The sequence below is a fragment of the Lissotriton vulgaris genome, chromosome 10 (genome assembly GCF_964263255.1).
Source record: "Lissotriton vulgaris chromosome 10, aLisVul1.2, whole genome shotgun sequence".
Taxonomy (NCBI): domain Eukaryota; kingdom Metazoa; phylum Chordata; class Amphibia; order Caudata; family Salamandridae; genus Lissotriton; species Lissotriton vulgaris.
In genome coordinates, this window is record NC_141698.1 from 997,364,198 (window position 1) to 997,382,591 (window position 18,394).

An 18,394-nucleotide genomic window follows, 5' to 3' on the forward strand; every position below is an offset into this window, starting at 1 on the left:
AGCGCAGTGTAATGGGCAAGCTGTTCCACAGCTTGGGCGCCAGGTAAGCAAAGGATTTACCGCCCCACCGAAGTCTCCTAGTTTAGGGGATATGCATCAAGTTTTGGCTACAAGATCGTAGCGAGCGGGTTGGAACGTAGCGAAGGAGTAAGTTAGCAAGCCCCACTGCAGCATTCCCTTGGAGTGCCTTGTGGACAAGGCATAAGGCCTTGAATTGAATTCTGCGCCTGACAGGAAGCCAATGGAGTCCTTGTATGGCTTTGGAGGTGGGGTGTCTTTTCGGGAGGTTGAGTAAGACCCTCGCTGCAGTATTCTGGATAGACTGGAGCCTGGCCAGCTGTTTCTCACCTGCTCCCAGGTACAGGGCTTTACAATAGTCCACCCTGGACATGATCAGAGCTCCCACCACTGTTTTCCTGAGAAAAAGAAAACGGTATGTAGGGTAGGATTTTCCTAAGTATTTTCAGAGTATAGTAGCAGGCCGAAGTGACCTGATTTATTTGAGCCGTAGCGGTTAGGTCCTGATCTATTATGAAGCCTAGGTTCCAGACCTTTTTGGCTGGCACGGGGCAGCTGCCGGCCTCTTCGGGCCACCATAGGTGGCTCCAGATGGAGGGTTCTTCCCTACGTGGCACAAAAAAAAATGCCTCAGTCACAGCCTTCCCTTCATGTTTACTTCTTGATGCGATCCCTGCTGTTGTTGGTGTTAAGTTGTTTAGGTTCAGCTTGAGAGCACAGCTATCACCGACCTTCTGTGCTCAGCAGAAAAAGAGCTGCAAGTAGCACTACTGGGAGAGGATCTTTGTATCTACCTTCATGCTCATTTCCTTTAGTACAGCGTTTGATTGTGCAGACCTCATGTGCTTCCACTGCAATGGAGTTCTTGCACTTTCTGTGTGGTAGGAAAGCATATGCGCACTACAACAGGACTGGTTTGGCTATAGTGACAGGCCACTGATTATTACAAACATTTACAACACCGTCAATAGGTCTGACACATCTATCGTAAAAAGCATATGTTAAAATCAATAGGAATTTGAGGGTGGATTGACATTACACTGTGCTAAAGCCTCTACAGTCATTTTGTTATAAGGAATCTTAAAGATTTCCATAGTAGTCAAGGGGTTTGGTGTTGAAGATTTGAACTATGAGAATCTTTGTTAGATCCTCTTGGAGGTTGTAGTTTTCATTTCCAATTGCAAGTTTGTACTCACTGGTTAGAGGCACTGGTTAGAGGCGGCAGACCTGGAAGCAGAGAACGGCCTGGGACCAGGGTTCAATTCCCGACCCGGCAGGGTCGTCGACCAGGGTCAGCGGACTCGATAATTCTCACCTCGGTGCCTACTCTAACCAGGGATCACTCTCAGCAACTCTGGGCATTAGCTTGCCTCATCTCTACAACGGCCCCCCACATTCGCCGGGGATGCCTGGTTTCACCTTGGAGATACACAGTAGGGACCATCTCACAGGGATAGCCAGGACGGGTTCCCCAGCGGTCTACAGCGCCACGACGCCTCAGGGCAGCAGTGCGCTTTACAAGAACACATACAATTTGTAATTGTTTTAATTTTATGTCTAATGATTATCTTGTGGAAAACGTATGGTCAGCACAGTGGATCTGAATTAGAGCCTGGTTTGGATACTGGTGGAGAGATTACTCCATGACAACCGTGATGGATATCCAGTCCACCAAAATATAAATCCAATTATATCCTATGGAATTTATATTTCGGTACATGGGATATCCGTCCCCATTGTGATGGAGCAACCCATCCCCCAAGGTCTAAATCAGGCCCTTAGTTATGTTGACACACCATTAATAAAGGTGTTAGGTATAACTGGTTCACTGAGAAAAGTTATGTCTGGTACCATAGGGTATCTCTGTTTATGATGAAAGCTATGGCAAAGCCAGTTGGCCTGGTTTCTTTATTGTGAAAGCTATTTGTGAAAGGCAATAGATCATTAAGGGCCATATGTATCAAGGCAAAATGGGTTAGCAAACGCCGAAATTCACAGAATTCCGGCGTTTGCGAACCCATTTTCATTAAATGGTATGTATGAAACATATTTGATGCAAAATAAGGAATCGCTAAATTTGCCATTCCTTATTTTGCGATCGCATTTAAATGCAATGTATCAAGGAAAAAATCATTCCAAAATGCCATTAAGGACTCGCAAATTACCCCCAACTTCTAGTTGGTGGTAAGTTGCGAATTCTTTAAAAAAAGCATTTTTCTTAAAAATAAAAGGTGCCAAGTGACGCTCATACATGCCCTTAGGGCATGTTTGTGCGCCATATGCGCACACATGTCATTTTCAGGGGTGCAGCAGGGTGTTCTTGAGACATCCCTGCACCCTTGAAAATGTTCACAATTTGCGATTAGCAACTTACGATTCGCAATTTCCCATTCATTCCTATGGGCTTGCTGGCCATTAGAAATGAATGGGAAATTATTCCTTAATTGCGATTAGCAATTTGCTAATCGCAAATATGGAATTTTAAGGAATCGCTAAAAAGAAGCGATTTTCTACATACATACCATTTTGCGATTTCTAAATAGCGATTCCTTAAAAATCGAAAAACGGAATGTTGATACATATGGCCCTAAGTCTGTATTGTTGTTACACCGAGTTAAAGCCTGTAAACATATATTCTTTAACATAAAATCTCAAGTTTACCACAGTGGGCAAGAGTTTTGCTGGGAGAAAGGATTTGTTAACCCCTCTCAAGATAATATATTGTTTAGCCAATTCTAATTTTATATACATTTGTAATGTTATGACTGTATGCCTGATGGTTGCCCGGTGGGAAAGTTTATCCTTAATTCATAGGCCTGAGTTGGTTATTGTGACAAGCAAAAGATGAAAGCTAAGGGTTTAAGTAGTTCTTTGGAGAAAGTTAAGTCACATCCCATAGGACTCATCTATTTAGTATGAAAAGTTGTGACAATGGCCTGACCTGTGCTTAAATTGAGCTGGTGGCTTCCAGTGATCGGCAACAGCACTTAATTGGCAAAAATGGAACTTGTGACAGAGTTCCACACGGTGACGCTGTCTAGCTATTTCAGAGAACTCCTACAACAAAAGTTAAATATTAATTCAATATACATTAAAAATGACAAGTACCTTCCGCCATAGATTTGCGAGCTTGAAATATTCCGTATTGTCACACTTGTAGAAGTGTGATAGTTAGTAGTTGTATTGGTATATCATTGGCAAAAAGAATAAATGATGGACAGAATGCTGAAAAAATCAAACATTAACCCCTAGCTATATGCAAATAAGTCTTGACCCTGCTTCCCAAGGAAACAGTCCACATCTGGACATCCCCTTCCCAATCCACCATCTGTTCTTTTTGCATTTACTGCCCTAAGTGGGAAGGGTGTGACCAGACGTGGGTCCCATGCACGCTATGCCACCGCATTCAAGCTAGCCTGGCTGATGATGGGTGATACCCAGAAACTGGTCGCGGGTTGTTACTTGCGGTCCGGGCAGGACCAGGCCTAGTAGTTAGGGCTGGGTTGTTTCCATGGGGAGGAGGATCAAGACTGATTTGCATATGGCTCGGTCCAAACTTGTATGGTGAGCAAAACAACAATGTATTTAACTCAGAATTGTGACTGGGGGGGTCAATGTTTGATTTGTTCAGCATTCCGTCCATCATCTGTTCTTTTTGCAGTTAGATCATTGGCAGCATAGCTGGGGCAATGTCTGGTGCATGCTGCATCCGCCTCCTCACGAGAGCCCTGGCACTTACGTTTTTTTTTTACAAATTAGGCACTGGACTGCGCATATTTATTGTGATAAGAAAACATTAAAGCCAAACAGGCTTCAAAGGTAGATTGTTAGTGTGCTGTGTTAGGGAGCACAGAAAGGCATAGAAAGGGTTGTAAATTGTTTTTCAAAAAGTAATTTTGTTGATTTTTTTAAATTTTATGATTGTACTACAAATAATGGCTTTGCGGAAACGTTTATGCTCAGTACAGTAGATATGAGTTGGGGTACGGCAATAGAGCATTGGTAAATGTTAGAAGGTTTCTGGTCGATTGGAAAACGTTATGTGTATGGCCATAGGTCTGATCTTATTACTGCGGGGGCAGTAGACACTGCGGGACAGATTTACCACTAACTTACATAGCACAGTTCAGCAGCCGCAAAAGCTGTGCTGCTTCAAAAGGAGATTAGTTACTAGGAGGAGAGGGTCCCAGTGTGAACACAAAATAATTTGAACCTTCAATGAATGAATCAAGAAATAATTGTTATATCCACAGAGTTTAATTCACTCAGGGATCAAATGTAATGAATACATATTAAGAACAATCAACCACATTAGCGGTCATACAGTGCCCCGGGGGGGAGAAGGGAAGTGATAGTGATGAGGATAAGGGAGTGGTAGGGTTTGAGTGACAGTAAAATCAAAAATTTGAAAAAACCTTTTTAGCTATAATTTAGATAGCAGCATTGCCAGTAAAAATGACAACCGTAATCGAAAGAGGCATACAACACCATGTACAATATCTACATAATATTGGCGTGAGGTTGCCACACAAGGAACAACAGTCGACGTTTCGACCCTCTTAACAATGCAGGTAATGTGATCCTTGCAGCGGGGTCTTCATCAGGACCAGGGGTAAGGGGCAGATGGACCTAATAAGAATAAATATAAATTAGAGGGGTGCTAATCCAACCTCTCAAGTTTATCACAATGGTAGTAAGACAATATTTATTACTAGTGTTGACTAAATAATCGATGATGGTTGCAAGACCGTACCTAAATGCACTGTATAATTTGGAAGTAGAATTAAGTGCAATTAATCCAAACATGTTGATTAACATGAGGGACATTAGTACATGCTATCCAGTTAATTGGAAGAGAATCCTTGAGCTGCCAGGAGGGAAATGGACACGCAGGTAGGTAAACCACTTACAGTCAAGGCGGAGTATGGATGTAGTTCAATTACCTGAATTGGTTCAGACGTTGCCTAAGAGTCAGGCACACAAAGTTGATTGAAGAGCCTGGGAGTGCTCCAGATAGTTGCTATTGAGTAGAGGCCTCATATGTAGAGGGAACCGCACCTAGGGGTTGAGGATGCGAATTAATGTCAATCGCGGAGTGGGTAGCAGTCAAGAGTGGACTTAATATAAAGGACACCCCACTTAGCGGTGTATATGGCGCCAGGGAAAGTGAAAATATTGCTGGCGGTGATTCTCAGCCTTTTAGCATTGCAAAATATGGTGGAGTAAGGAGCAGAACATACCATAAAGGTTGAAGTCCTCCAACGTAATTAATAGATTCGAGCAAGGCGGCGTCAAAGTCACAATTACTTTTCTTTCAATGTAAATGGACACTCACGAGACCTCTCAGCATAATAAATATAACTACAATACAAGAAAAGAGTTGGCGTTGATTAATAACCATAGTGCTGGTACACGCTGTGAGTCACCATACATATAGTGGTAAAGGCGGGACATACCACAAGGGTTGCCGGTCCTCCAAATAATCAATATTGTTGTAAAAATGGCATGAACGAGGAGACAGCACCTACAAATAAATAATTGCATTTAATGCAGGAGAGATATTGAAGAGACATCTCCGCATGGTGTGTCAGAAACCGAACTAGGCACATTGGCGCTTACCCGTCATTGCGTGAGGCACTAACACGGTGCTGAACAAATTATCGGCATCGTGGGGAATAGATCCACAATCCGTCTGTGGGGTGAAAATACAAGAGGCCAGAGTAAGTGCCTGAATAATCACGGAGTTCAGCGTGATGTAGAACGGGGAGGAGAAGGTACTTACTCATTCAATTAGGGACGGGGAGCTCCGTACGAGGGCAAACGGTGTCTGCTCTGCTTCCTGGTTAGTGAAGTAACCAGGGTAACCAGTCACATGGTGCGTGACTGAACAATGGAGCGCAAAGACAGACTGTTGTCTAACTAAGATTGATAGCGGATTTCAGGTCAGGATAAAGGAGGGTAGAGGGATTGTTTAGTTTATCAGAGTAAATCATCATGTCCCCACTAAAGGATACAATTAATAGAATATTGGAAAATTACCAATGAGTCAATAAACATAGTGACACCAAGAGACCTGTTGAGATCTCCAAGGTGTACCTCTCGAGCATGAGGGTAAAAGTCTGGAATCTGACTGATCGAAATTCATAAGTAATGTAAACATTTTTACAGAGTCATATATATTATGTTACATATCATCCAGTGTGGTGTCCAGAGAATTAATCAAAGCAAAGTATGGCGTACCTCTCTACACAGGAGGGTAAGTCCTGAAGTAAAATCGATTCACATAAGGAGTATACACGCAGAACATACCATTACTGTAAATGTACCATAATTCTCAAATATGAGGATGAGTCTGGGTTTCTCAAAATATAGCCTTCCCCATGAGATGCTGAGGCTGGGGGATGCTAGTGGCCAAGGAGACAAGGGTTATTGGAGTTCCAATCAATGAAAGGTATACGTGTCCTCGTGATACGGACATGTGAATGTTCAGAGATAGAACAAGATACCCCAATTTATGGAAGTACAGCTAATTGGGAAAATGAACTGTCCTGTTCGTTAAGACCGGTCTCAATGGAATTGAAGAAATAAATCCATTTTAGTTCACAGGTGTTCGGAATGTCTGAGATATTGCCACCTCGTGGACCCAATGCTGCCTTTTCAATGACAAGCCATCGTAGGCTTTCTGGGGGATGGGAGTTCAATTTGAAATGGTCCACCAGAGGTGCGCCAGGAACCTCACAGCGGATCCGGCTCATGTGTTGTAGGATCCGTGCTTTTACTTTCTGTTGGGTTTGGCCAATATAGATTTTTTGACAAGGGCAAATAATGGCATAAATGATGTTGTTTGAATTGCAGTTACTGAAAGATCTGAGTTTCACTGTCAGATGGAGATGTAAAAGTTCTTTAGTTTGAATAGCTGAGTCGCAGGCTTTGCAATGACCACATTTAAAATGACCAATGACTGGTGGTAGATTCCACATTGAGGTGATCGTGGGTTGACTTTCTGTAGACAGGAAAGAGCAGACCACGTAGTCTTTGATGCTCCTAGCCTTCTTGAACGCATGGAGCGGTGTTTCCCGTTGCTGGATATCTTCAGAGACCAGGTGCCAGTGTTGATTAATGATCCGTTTGATGGTATTGCTTTTAGTGTTGAAGGTAGTGACACAAACAATACGATTGCACTGCTGGGTTGTTCTTTCTTGTGGTGATAGTAGTTCTTCGCGGGGATAGAACCATGCACGTTTGCGTGCTTTCTTTATTAGGCGTCTTGGATATCCTCGGCTTAGCAGACGATTTGAAAGATCTTCTGATTCTGAGAAATAATGGGTTTTACTAGAACAGTTCCTTCGTATTCTCAGAAACTGCCCAAAGGGCAGATTGTCCCGGAGGGCACGGGGGTGATGGCTATTGTAGGCCAATAAGGAGTTTCTTTCGGCTGGTTTACGATACAGTTTGGTGTAGAGTGAGCCGGATTGATGATAGATAGTGATATCCAGAAAGTCGATGGTATTGTTATCAGACTGAATAGTGAACTGAACAGATTGAGATTGTTGATTGAGCCAGGTAAAGAATTGGTTTAATTCTTCCAGGTTGCCATGCCAAATCAATAAAACGTCGTCAACGTACCTCATCCAGAGGCCTAACTGGTCTCTGAATGGGTTCAATTGGTTGAGGACGGTGTCTTCTTCGAAGGCTGCCATGTAAAGTATGGCCACATCCGGAGCAAAGGGTGCTCCCATGGCTACTCCGGAAGTTTGAAGGTAGAACTTATTGTCAAATAGGAAGAAATTCTTTGTCATTGCGATTTTAAGCAGAGCTACAATAAACTCCGAGGGAACTTGTACAGGTGCAGGACGTTTTTGAAGGCATCTGGTAATCACTGAGAGGGCCTCTTGTTGCGGAATACAGGTATACAGGGAGACCACATCACAAGTGGCTAGTCTGTGAATCAATGGATCATATGGAATACTTTCGATGATGTTGATGGTGTGCATAGTATCTCGCAGATACGTTGGAGTGGATTCTGCCATTGGTTTCAAGAAGAAGTCTATGTATTTTCCGAGTGGTTCTAATATGGAACCACAACCAGACACGATCGGGCGACCTGGAGGGTTTGTCATATTTTTATGAATCTTTGGCAAGGTATACAGTGTTGCCAGGGGAGGGTGTTTGTTATTCAGGAACAGGAATTCATTTTCAGATATAAAACCCAAGTCGAGGCCTTCCTGAGTAATTTCCAAAATCTTCAATGCAATGGACTTGGTGGGATCTGACCTCAATAATTGGTAGCAGGTCTCGTCTTGTAATTGGCGTAGGATTTCAGATTTGTAAGTGGACGAGTCCTGAATTACAATAGCTCCACCCTTATCTGCGGGCTTGATCACAACTTGATGGTTATTAGCCAAGGGCTGTAGGGCTGGCTTCTCAGGTTTGCTGGTATTGTACCTAATGAAGGTTCTGTCCTGTAGAGTTCGTTGGACATCACGCCAAACGACCGTTTCATATGTTAGGATCTGATTGGACATGCTACTCGCATGTGGGACAAAAGTAGATGGGGGTCGTAAGCCAGTACCGGATGATTTGGGCTCAGTTACAGTATTACGAAAGAAATATTTTAAACGTATTTTTCTAAAGAATTTACACAGTTCCGTTCGTATGACAAAATCATCCGGTTTGTGTGTGGGAACATAAGTAAGTCCTTTACTTAGTACCTGCAGTTCCGCATCCGTGAGTGGTTGTTTGGAAATATTCACCACAGGATTCAGAGTTACATGAGATTCTACCAACTGTAGGTTTTGTTCCGGGTCACTCGCCGTGCTGTTCTGGTTGGAACCTGACTTGTTTCGAGGTTTGGCCACGGCCTCCATCCCAGTTGTTCTGATTCTGTTGGGTACCACGTTGGTGTTGCCCGCGGGGCCATGTATTGCCTCTGCCGCGGGGGGTCGCCAAAATCCCCGACCTAAAAAAGGAGAAAATTGTTGAGGTGGATAGTTGTAATCCGAATATTGGTATTGATGACTCGGACCGGCCGACTCTGGTTCGCCATCGGAACTGTAAGATGAGTCGGAAAATGTTTGAAAATTCCGTCTGCCCCGGTAAGTTCCACGGCCTCTATTGGTAAAGCGACCTTGGGTGTCTTGGCGATAATAGTCGTCCTGTAGGTACGGGTATGTCTTTTTCTTATCCTATAATCTGCTTCAAAAGGAGAGTCGAGGAGAGCACAATATTTATAGAAATATGGCACTCTCCTCCCCTTTGCCTAGCACCAGAACTGAAATCATCTGCCGTGCGCCAAGGAGACGACTTTGCGCCATAGTGCAAGGGTGTCTCTGTGAGTCTAGCATAGGTTTTGTACTGGAAGGGTACCCTTCCAGTGCAAAGTACTACGCATAGACTGAGTTTAAGCCTTTCCCCTCTTTGTATGTGTCCTTTAAAGTTCAGCACATGTACAAAGTCAGAAAAGGAAAGAGGAATGAAAACATTTCTCCTTCGTTGCGCCTACTTCAAAAGGGCACCGTTTTCCGATGCTAAACTCTGTCTACTTTATTTAGTAAATAGGGTTTCGCATCGGGAAACCTTGGATGGTTGTCTGGGAACACCCATGCTCTACCAATGGCACGCCCCTTAGGTGCACTGCTTTAAGTTACTTTCACTTTCTTTCCAGTGCTAAACATATTTAGTGTGGGAAAGTAAATAAAAAAAAAGTTTATGCGCTGATTTGTGTCACCTTTGTGATGCAATCACAGCGTAAAATGTTAGTAAATCTCCCCCTGCGTTTCTACATTGCCATTTGATCAATGTGGCAGACATGTTATTTTAAAACACATATGTTACTAAATGTAAGGGGTTCCAACTGTGTTTGTGTGTACACATTCAAAGAGATGACTGATGAACTTTACTTAAATAAGTGCCTTTTGCTGGATAGAATCCAGCCAAATACGGCTTAATATTCAACAGGTTTCTTTGGTCAATTAATGGCCCTCCCCTCTCCCCACCCCCCCCCCCCCCCGATTTAGAGGCTAGCGCTTCTTCCTTAAGCCAATACCTTAGCACTGTTACCACATTTGAGAGGCGTGGTAACACCCATGCATTTAAACATTACTGCAAAGGTAGGGCTAATGAGGGTGGTAAGAGATGCATTACTGCAGACATCATTAACACCTTCACTGCGGGGTGTTTTCCCCCCACTGTGCGGGAGGGAGGGGGGGCCGCGCGCGGCGCCGCTGTGCTTGTGACGAGCTCGGCTCGTCATAAGGCACAGTGCAGCTGCACTCATCAGCCACACCCGTTTTCAACGTTCAGCACAGCGGGGAAATTATCCCCGCATGCGAACGTTCCAACGGCCGTGACGAGCGCAGCTCATCATGAGTGCAGCTCAACCGTGCCTCATGACGAGCTGAGCTCGTCATGAGCATGGAAGAGGTTAATTATTTGTTCACTCTTTATAGCACAGCTCTGGATCTGCAATGACAACCAACAATAACAATGTAAGGACACCATAACAATGATGGCTGCCAAGTACGTACCAATAGTGTGAGAAAATAGCACTGCATGTGGGGATTTTAGCCGATTACACGCATGCTTCTGGGGAGTACCAAATTATACTGTAGAATTGATTAGTCTATGTGGCAAGCAAAGACAAAGTATGCAGCCTAATAAGGCATGATTTATGAAAGTTTTACTTCCTTATGTTGCAATTGTTACACAGGTTAACACTGTCTGGACAAAGGTTCACACCATTAGTGCCTGTTTCACACCCAAGTACAGCAACAAGGACCAACAAGAGGATTGGTCAACTTTTGCAGACTGCCATCCACTGTGCTGTGACACTTGTCAATACGTTTTTAATAACATTTGCTCCGTTTGAGCTAGAACCATTTTTTATGTTAATATCTGCAGAGTAGGCAACAGATGGTGGAATATGTGGCAAATGAAGCAAATCCATAATTATGCGGAAAACGATGCGGCCACAAAAAGGCATAATTCCAGTGGGCCTGACTATATTTAAAAAAATTGAATGCAAATAAATAAAATAGCACAAATTTTACACGTAAATCTGTACAGTAGATTTGTAGTAAAATCGTAATATATGTCAATTAAGACTTTCCAGTTTAATTAATTGTTGAGGACAAACTTAACTGCTTAGTGTTAGTGGTGGTATCTTTGGTTAATGTTTACAAGTTCAAATGCTATTGGATAAACCTAATTGAGTAAACTACACATGGAACTTTTATAGAGTTATGTTTTTCATATTCTTTCATAAAGAAAAAAGTAAGTAGTGCTAAAATTACTACAGAACAGTAACATCGGCTCTAATCATAGTAGTAAAGTTAGTATTGTCAGAAGTTGGTGCTGCACTAATGTCTGATGTAAAGACGTTAATGCTGCAGTAATAGTACTACTCCTAATAGTAGTTCTAATAGTAGCTGAAGAAGTGTAGTAGTAGTAGTACTGTAGTAACAGTGATACTAGGGACCGAAAAAAGAGGTACTTGCAATAGTACTTAGTCTACCAATAGTAGAGGTTGCTGTCGCTCTACTTCTAGGCTTAAGACATGGGGTGGTGGGAACAATAGTTGTTAGAACAGTACAATAGTATATAGTAATAGTGGTTGTACCAGTACAACTAATCATATTGGTCTTGATACGTGCAGTAGGTATAGTATCATCATAGCAACATTGGTACTATTGGGGTAGGAGTACTAGTAGCACGAATATGTGATGTAACAACGCGATCAAAATGATCGCGGCATGTTACATCGCAGTCCTTACAACGCAAGTCCTTACAAAGACTTGCGCTGGAGGGCGTTGGACTTAGGAATAGTAAGATTTACTATTCCAACACCAGTCTACATACAGTAGGAAAGGTGTTGGACTAGTAAATCTTACTATTCCTTAGGTTATAGCGCCATCCAGCACAAGTCGATGTAACGACTTGCGTTGTAACAGCTGCGTTGCAACTGCATCGCGGTGTAATCACCGCGATCTAAAGGATGTTTCCCAGTAGCACTGGTAGATGTAGCAGTTGTAGATATAAAAGTGGAATGGTAATTATTTTGTGTACTTCATTTCAAAAGATAGATTACATGTGCATTGTAAAACTGATTAATTTAATAAGCCTCTTGATGTTTATGTCAAATGCAAAGAAAAAGCAAGTAAATTAAGTGAATGCAATGACTTTGGAATTAAATTAAATTGGACTTTATGAATTAACATAGATTCACTATGACCAATGATATATATTCAAAATATCTATTTCATGTGACAGACTCTGCTAAACCCCAAGCAGGCTCTCAAATTGGGCAGTTATCAGATCGCCTTTGCTGCCGCCATAGCAACATTGCAGAGAGACTGGATTGACTTGTGACTGACTACTGCCGCTGCAATGGCCTTTTAAAGGCACACGCTGCCGCCGACTGAGTTCCAACGCCACACTGATTATTTAAAGGCTGAATCCTGATCTGGAACTGACTCTGCAGCAACCCTAGTGACGTTTTGGAAGCACACGCTTAACTTATGACTAGCTCTGCTGCAGCCACCTTTCGAATGCACACGGTTGACTAGTGACTGACTTTGCACCAGCCTACCTAGCCTTTCAGATGAACAGGCATGACTTGTGGTTAAGTCTGTGATAGTCCTCTCAATCTTCCATTGGCTCAGGAATGACAAAGACTAAGGCCAGCCTAGCAGAGGCATCAGAGTGACTTAAGCCAGGCTCTCCATTTCCTTGCCATTTTCGGAAGCATTAGCTTACCGACCTCACACAGATGGGACCTTTAAAGGAGTTCATGGCCTTGTGTGGCATCAGTCATGGGGGGATGACGTCCTCCCTCTACTGCCTCCAGTGTGATAAAGGCAGAGCACTTCTCCACTGAGGACGCCCTTGAACTAGTGGCTCAGGCATGGTGATCACGGGGAGCCAGAGAGCTGTAAAACAAGCTACAATAGGTACTGGGAGAGCTTTGGGAAGGGCCTTTGGGCGCCTGCATCTCAAGGTGACCTCTGTAGAGCTGACTGGTGTAACCTCAGCACCCAAAAAGAATAGCTTTTGTTGCATGTTTCCTTTCTCAATACAGCTGTATACTCGTTAGACTATCCAGAGGGGGCCTACTGACAGGAAGTAGGGCTCCCAAACTTCCAATGACAGCGTTGGATGTGGACTCCCCCAAAATTAAATGGTCAGAATAGGGTGCTAAAATTCTTAAATTGAGTTTTCCACTGTCCAGCGGCCTTTATCCGAAGCAAAGTGGGTCCTAGGCGGGGCGTGTTCGGACGGGATGTGGCGGGGGGAGGTGGAGTATCGGTCCAAGAAGGAGCGAGACAGAAGGGCGCATGTCAATACCGGTCAAGTTTGACTCTGGTGAGTGGTCTAGGTTTACTCTCCTTATACATCAATATCCACAATTCATGTCACAGTCAAGAATCTTTATATCATCCCTATGTTGTTCACCGAATGCATGCAAAAGACTGTGCCACATGGACCCCTTGATAGAAAGATGCAGAGATCTCTCGGTTGGCACCTCCAAGTAAACTGCTTGAAGTTACAAGCGCTCAGCTGATCTGCCAGGCGAGGTGCTGCCTCCCTCCATCTGTGCCCGCAACCCGATGAACAAATCACCCCCTTTGTAAAGTTTCATTAAGAGGGTGCATATGCTAAACTTTACTCTTGCGTAGCATCCCATACTGAGCTCCTTTGATGAATGACGCGCTTGTAGCGCATTGCGCTTATTAAAAATTGGGCATATTAGTATCATATGGTTTTGCTATTTTTAGATGCTAAGTGCTTTTTGCTTCACTTTGTTGTCAATTTGCAGCATCTGTGTCGCCATGGAAATTGCCATAAAGTAGAGTGATGTTGCTAAGGAAACCAGCATAAATTAGACAAGCAGCAGCGCAAAACTTTGCAAAATAAACGATGCTCGGGTATTTGTTTGACAGGTGAGAGAGAGAGGCAGGGGGCGGGCTGAGCACCCCTTCTGAAGGGCGGTGATGAAACCTTGTTTTGATCTGTCGGAGCATTGCCACACAACAGACCTGGGTTGGGATGCAGGCGCTGGCGCCTGCTTCACTGGACTGGGAAGGCTGCTGGAGTGAAGTGCAGAGCATAGTTTAGTTCCTATGGTTACTGTTCCCATGGTGACACTGACAGGGTAGAGAGGAGGTACGGCTTTTATGAGTTGTGGTTGGAGATGGCCGAAGCTGTGAACTAGCCCTATGTCTTCAGGGTGACCAAGAGGCATTTGCATTTATCAGCCAAAAACAAGAAGAGACCCCTGTGCAGGCCCACGCCTGTAATAGGATGACTGAAACTACAAGTCTGGGCATGGTTAGTGTGGATGGTTAAAACAGGACTGGCTGAAACCTGTCCTACTGACATTGGGCCAGCTGAGAGTTGCATCAACGTTGAGCTTGACCAACGAGCAGATTGGTCAGCTTCCCTTCGCTTGAAGCGACAGGGCCTTATTCTGCAGGGGCTTCTTGACAAGGGTGGGGGGACGGGCCTTTAACTGACATTGTCTTTCAGGAAGTACTTCTGTGCACAAGATCACACTTCAACACATGCATCACGTTAGAAGCCACATTTTAGCAAATATGGTCGAGCGTGGCTGATGTTTTTCTCTGTAGGACCCCCCTGACTTTGAAAAACTGTGCCATTACATTTCGAACAGATCTATAACCATCTACACTTCAGAAAAGCTTTTTAAACGCGCCTTTTCTTACAACAAATTGTAAGAATACTGTTTATGCCCCTACATTGCTCAGCGACAGCAGTAAGAGGACCATCTGGGTGTTAGTGTACTTTTTAAAGTTTTGTATAACATAATATAACATGACAAAAAATCCTTCAAGATGACATATATACTTTTCACATGGTATGTTGGCAGAAAACATTCCTTTCAAACAGCAAGCTTCTAAACTCACATTGTAATTTGCAATGCCCATCAATGTGTTGTGTCGTGTAGACCCACACTGGTGGTTCTGCGTAAAATGACAAGTCCTACACCTTTCATCTTTCTGATATTTTTTTTTTCAACTTCCCCAAATTAACTTCTCTCAATAGACAGGTTATCCCTAATTCTAAAACACAATATGCATAACTAGTCCCCTAAATTGCAAGGCTGATGAGATGAGGCCTATTATCAAACATAATTGACCCAGCACTCAATATGAAAAGTATTACAAAAGAATCCACCAAACAGTAAGGTAAACTCAAGAAGTAAATACAAACTGATCACCTAACGCATAGGCTCAAAAGATTTCTTCTTTAACAGTTAATTTCTTTATTCATGATCTCCTTTTACTTTAGAAGGGTCTTCTTTAAGATGGCGTTGCCAATGTGTTTTGCCCCATCCGGGACATCCTTCAGGGCTTATGTCAATGATGCTATTGTGTATCCAAAAGGCAGTAAATTTGTGCCTTGAGATTGAAGTCAATCAAATTATTTTCTTGAGGAGTTCCTATTGCAAAGTCTTCCATTCAGTGTGGGGAGATATGGACACCCAGGGCATGATTTAGATTTCGACAGATGAGAGACTCCCGTCACAAACGTGACAGACATCCTGTCCTCTGTATTATGCCATAGCACAGTGGGCGTCCGCGAAGCCTAATCAGGGGTTCTGCGACTACTTAGAAAATTAAATATTATTTAAAGGCAAATAAAGTATATATAAATAAAGATGCCAGATGTAAAATTGGAGGCTAAATATTAAGCTAGCGTCCTCACATTGATTTGAAGAGCAGTGCAAGTACGCCAAACAAGATATAGTATAAAAAATGGGTGGCCTCAATTTTATTTAGAAAAGCTCCAACCTTCCCATTAAAATAAAAGTTTAGATTTTATTTTTATATTTGTTTGTGAATTGAATTAAATATTTCATCATTTGTGTATTTGTTTGATGAATGCTTGCTTCTGTATTTTTTGTGCATCGATTTGCAGTTCAAATGATCGAAAAGTCTTAGGCTGGGTTCCTGTCTTCCAGCAACGATATGGGGGTTCCCCAGATTACAAAGATGATTCAGTAGGGCTCCCTGGGCTCCCTGGGTTCAAGAAGTGATTAAGTGGATGTCCACAGAAGTCAAGAGGTTAAGATCCACTTACATAGCATATAATGCACTTGTAATTAGTTTGTAATGGAATATCCCGTCCAACAAACTCAAAATCAGGCACCTAATTATGTTATGTTTAGTTTATTGATTGTTTTTATGCAGTGCTGATGGCGCAGTATACCACTTCTAGGTGCTTTTCAAATGGAGAGGAATTATAGAGGAGGGAGGAAGAGTGAACAAAAAAACACTAAGCATTGGTGGTTGATTACAGTTCTGGAAGACAGATACTTTGCAGTTACCTGCCGGAATAGTCGCTATTTCATGCCTTTATGGTATAACACAGCATAAGGGAAGAAGTAGGAAGTTCCATGAGGAGGAGAATTGAACAAAAGAGGAGAGTTATGGGTGACCCTCTACAGCCACCTGGCCTGCGCTGGTAAGGTAGAAACAGTTTGGATAAGTAAATGGTATTCAAGTGTGATGTGTGTTATGAACACCGCAGAAGGGCTTAAGTCCAAACCTGTATTTGATCAGGAGCAAGTTCGGAGACATCAGTGCAAGGCCAGTGAGTAGTGGGTCTGGACCTACTTTCAGGACCAGGCTGGCTTGCAACCTCCGTGGCTGCTGCGGACCACATAGTTCCATGTATTTTGGATCTAAGACCTTGCCGTGACTGAAAAGCCTCAATAGATGCTGTTGTAGTAGTTAGTGCCTGGACATCAGAGGTAGGGTTCCACAAATGACACAATACGGGTAAAACGTGTTTTTGTTGACCTTGTTCCACTCTGGTGCAAACATTGTTCTGCATCATCGGTGACTTCCAGGTTAGAGTAAAACTCAAGATCTGCTGAAGAGCTTCAAGACAAAGGCATCTTTCCAACACACTACTCTCAATGCAAAAACGTTCTGTTATTGTATATTAACTACTGTGCAAATATTTGGTGAGATGATGCAATGAACATTGTTGTAGCATAAATGTATCTATATTTTAAGGCTGTATGTAGATAAGCCAAGAAAACCCAAGCATTGGTACAGTTGCACGGTGAGTACTATGCCTGGATGTGCAATGTCCGTGTAGCAGAAGCCGCTGATGGTTGTAGACTCTCTGTGTCCATCAGCGCTCCAAAAATACTCGAGTGCAGAATTACGCTCGATGCCCAGCAAAATCTTTTCTATTACTGTTATTCTAGTGGTCCTTTTAAAGTCCTGATTTGTTTTATCTGGGGTTTATAGTGATTTTGTTGTGTATATTGATGCAAGATTGTGTATATTACCTTTACTGTGTAACATTTTACTACATGATATTGGTGAATACATCTCACACTCTTCCACTTTTCCCATATCTCTGTCTTTCTTTTGATGCTGGGCTGCAGGCCACCACTCAGGCATCTCATTTTGTAAATGTAATCCACTAATATTTGATTTCTGGAATTTAATGCCAAGGTTATTAGCACAGGAGCTGACAAGAAGTGCATTACAGAGGCAATGCTGCTCAGTGGCTGCCAGCTCTTCTTGAGCAATCCAACCCTCAAGGCAGCACAACCTAAAGCTTCTTTAAGCAAGCTTTTAAGATCCCTTTACTCATGTAACCTTTATGGATTATTGTCATTGAACCCAAAACTACTGCAGAATTGTTGCTTTTACTCATTTCCTGCCGACCTTTGATGCCCGCTTTGCTCCTTAACTCCTCCCCTGCTGGTGACGGAACCACTCCGTCATCAGCCGCGGTCGCGCTGTGCTGATGATGGAGGGTTCCGTCACGGCCCGCTCGGAATGCCTGCGCGGGGCGGGTTCCGCGCCTGTGCTGAACGTTCTATTGAGCGGGAGGGGCCTTGACGGAACCGCTCCGTCATGAGCAAAGCGCAACCGCGGCTGGTGACGGAGCGGTTCCGTCATCAGCATGCGGCACCGCGCGGCCGCCCCACCCCCTTAGCACTGGGGCGGAATAGCCGCCGCAGTGAAAGGGTTAAATCCCTGGATTTTCACGAGGCTTCATTTGACCCTGTCATATTTTCTTATTGGGATATTTTATATTCACTGGAAAGCATCCTGAGTTTCTAAAATGAGGTAGTAAATGTTTCATCTTTACGTCATTGGTTGCAAATGCTCTATCAGTCATATCGTCCACTCGCGGAAATCAGACCGGAGATGTTGTTTGTGGCATTAGGTGGAATCCTGTGTTATCACCAATCATAAGAACAAACCAGCCAAGCTGAAGAGCTTGGCTGGTTTCAAGGGACACCCCCTTTGCTTTTTTGGTAACTATGACATAAGTACCCTGAGTGTGAGTTAGGCCTCTGATGGAACTTTCAGATTGTTAATTCAATACT

At 43.3% G+C, this 18,394-nt stretch overlaps 1 protein-coding gene across 2 annotated transcripts in view; it reads right to left on the reverse strand.

Moving 5' to 3' along the window:
* The window catches only part of NHSL2 (NHS like 2), a 1,157,127-nt gene that overhangs the window by 575,212 nt on the left and 563,521 nt on the right, over positions 1–18,394 (reverse strand). The window lies entirely within an intron of this gene.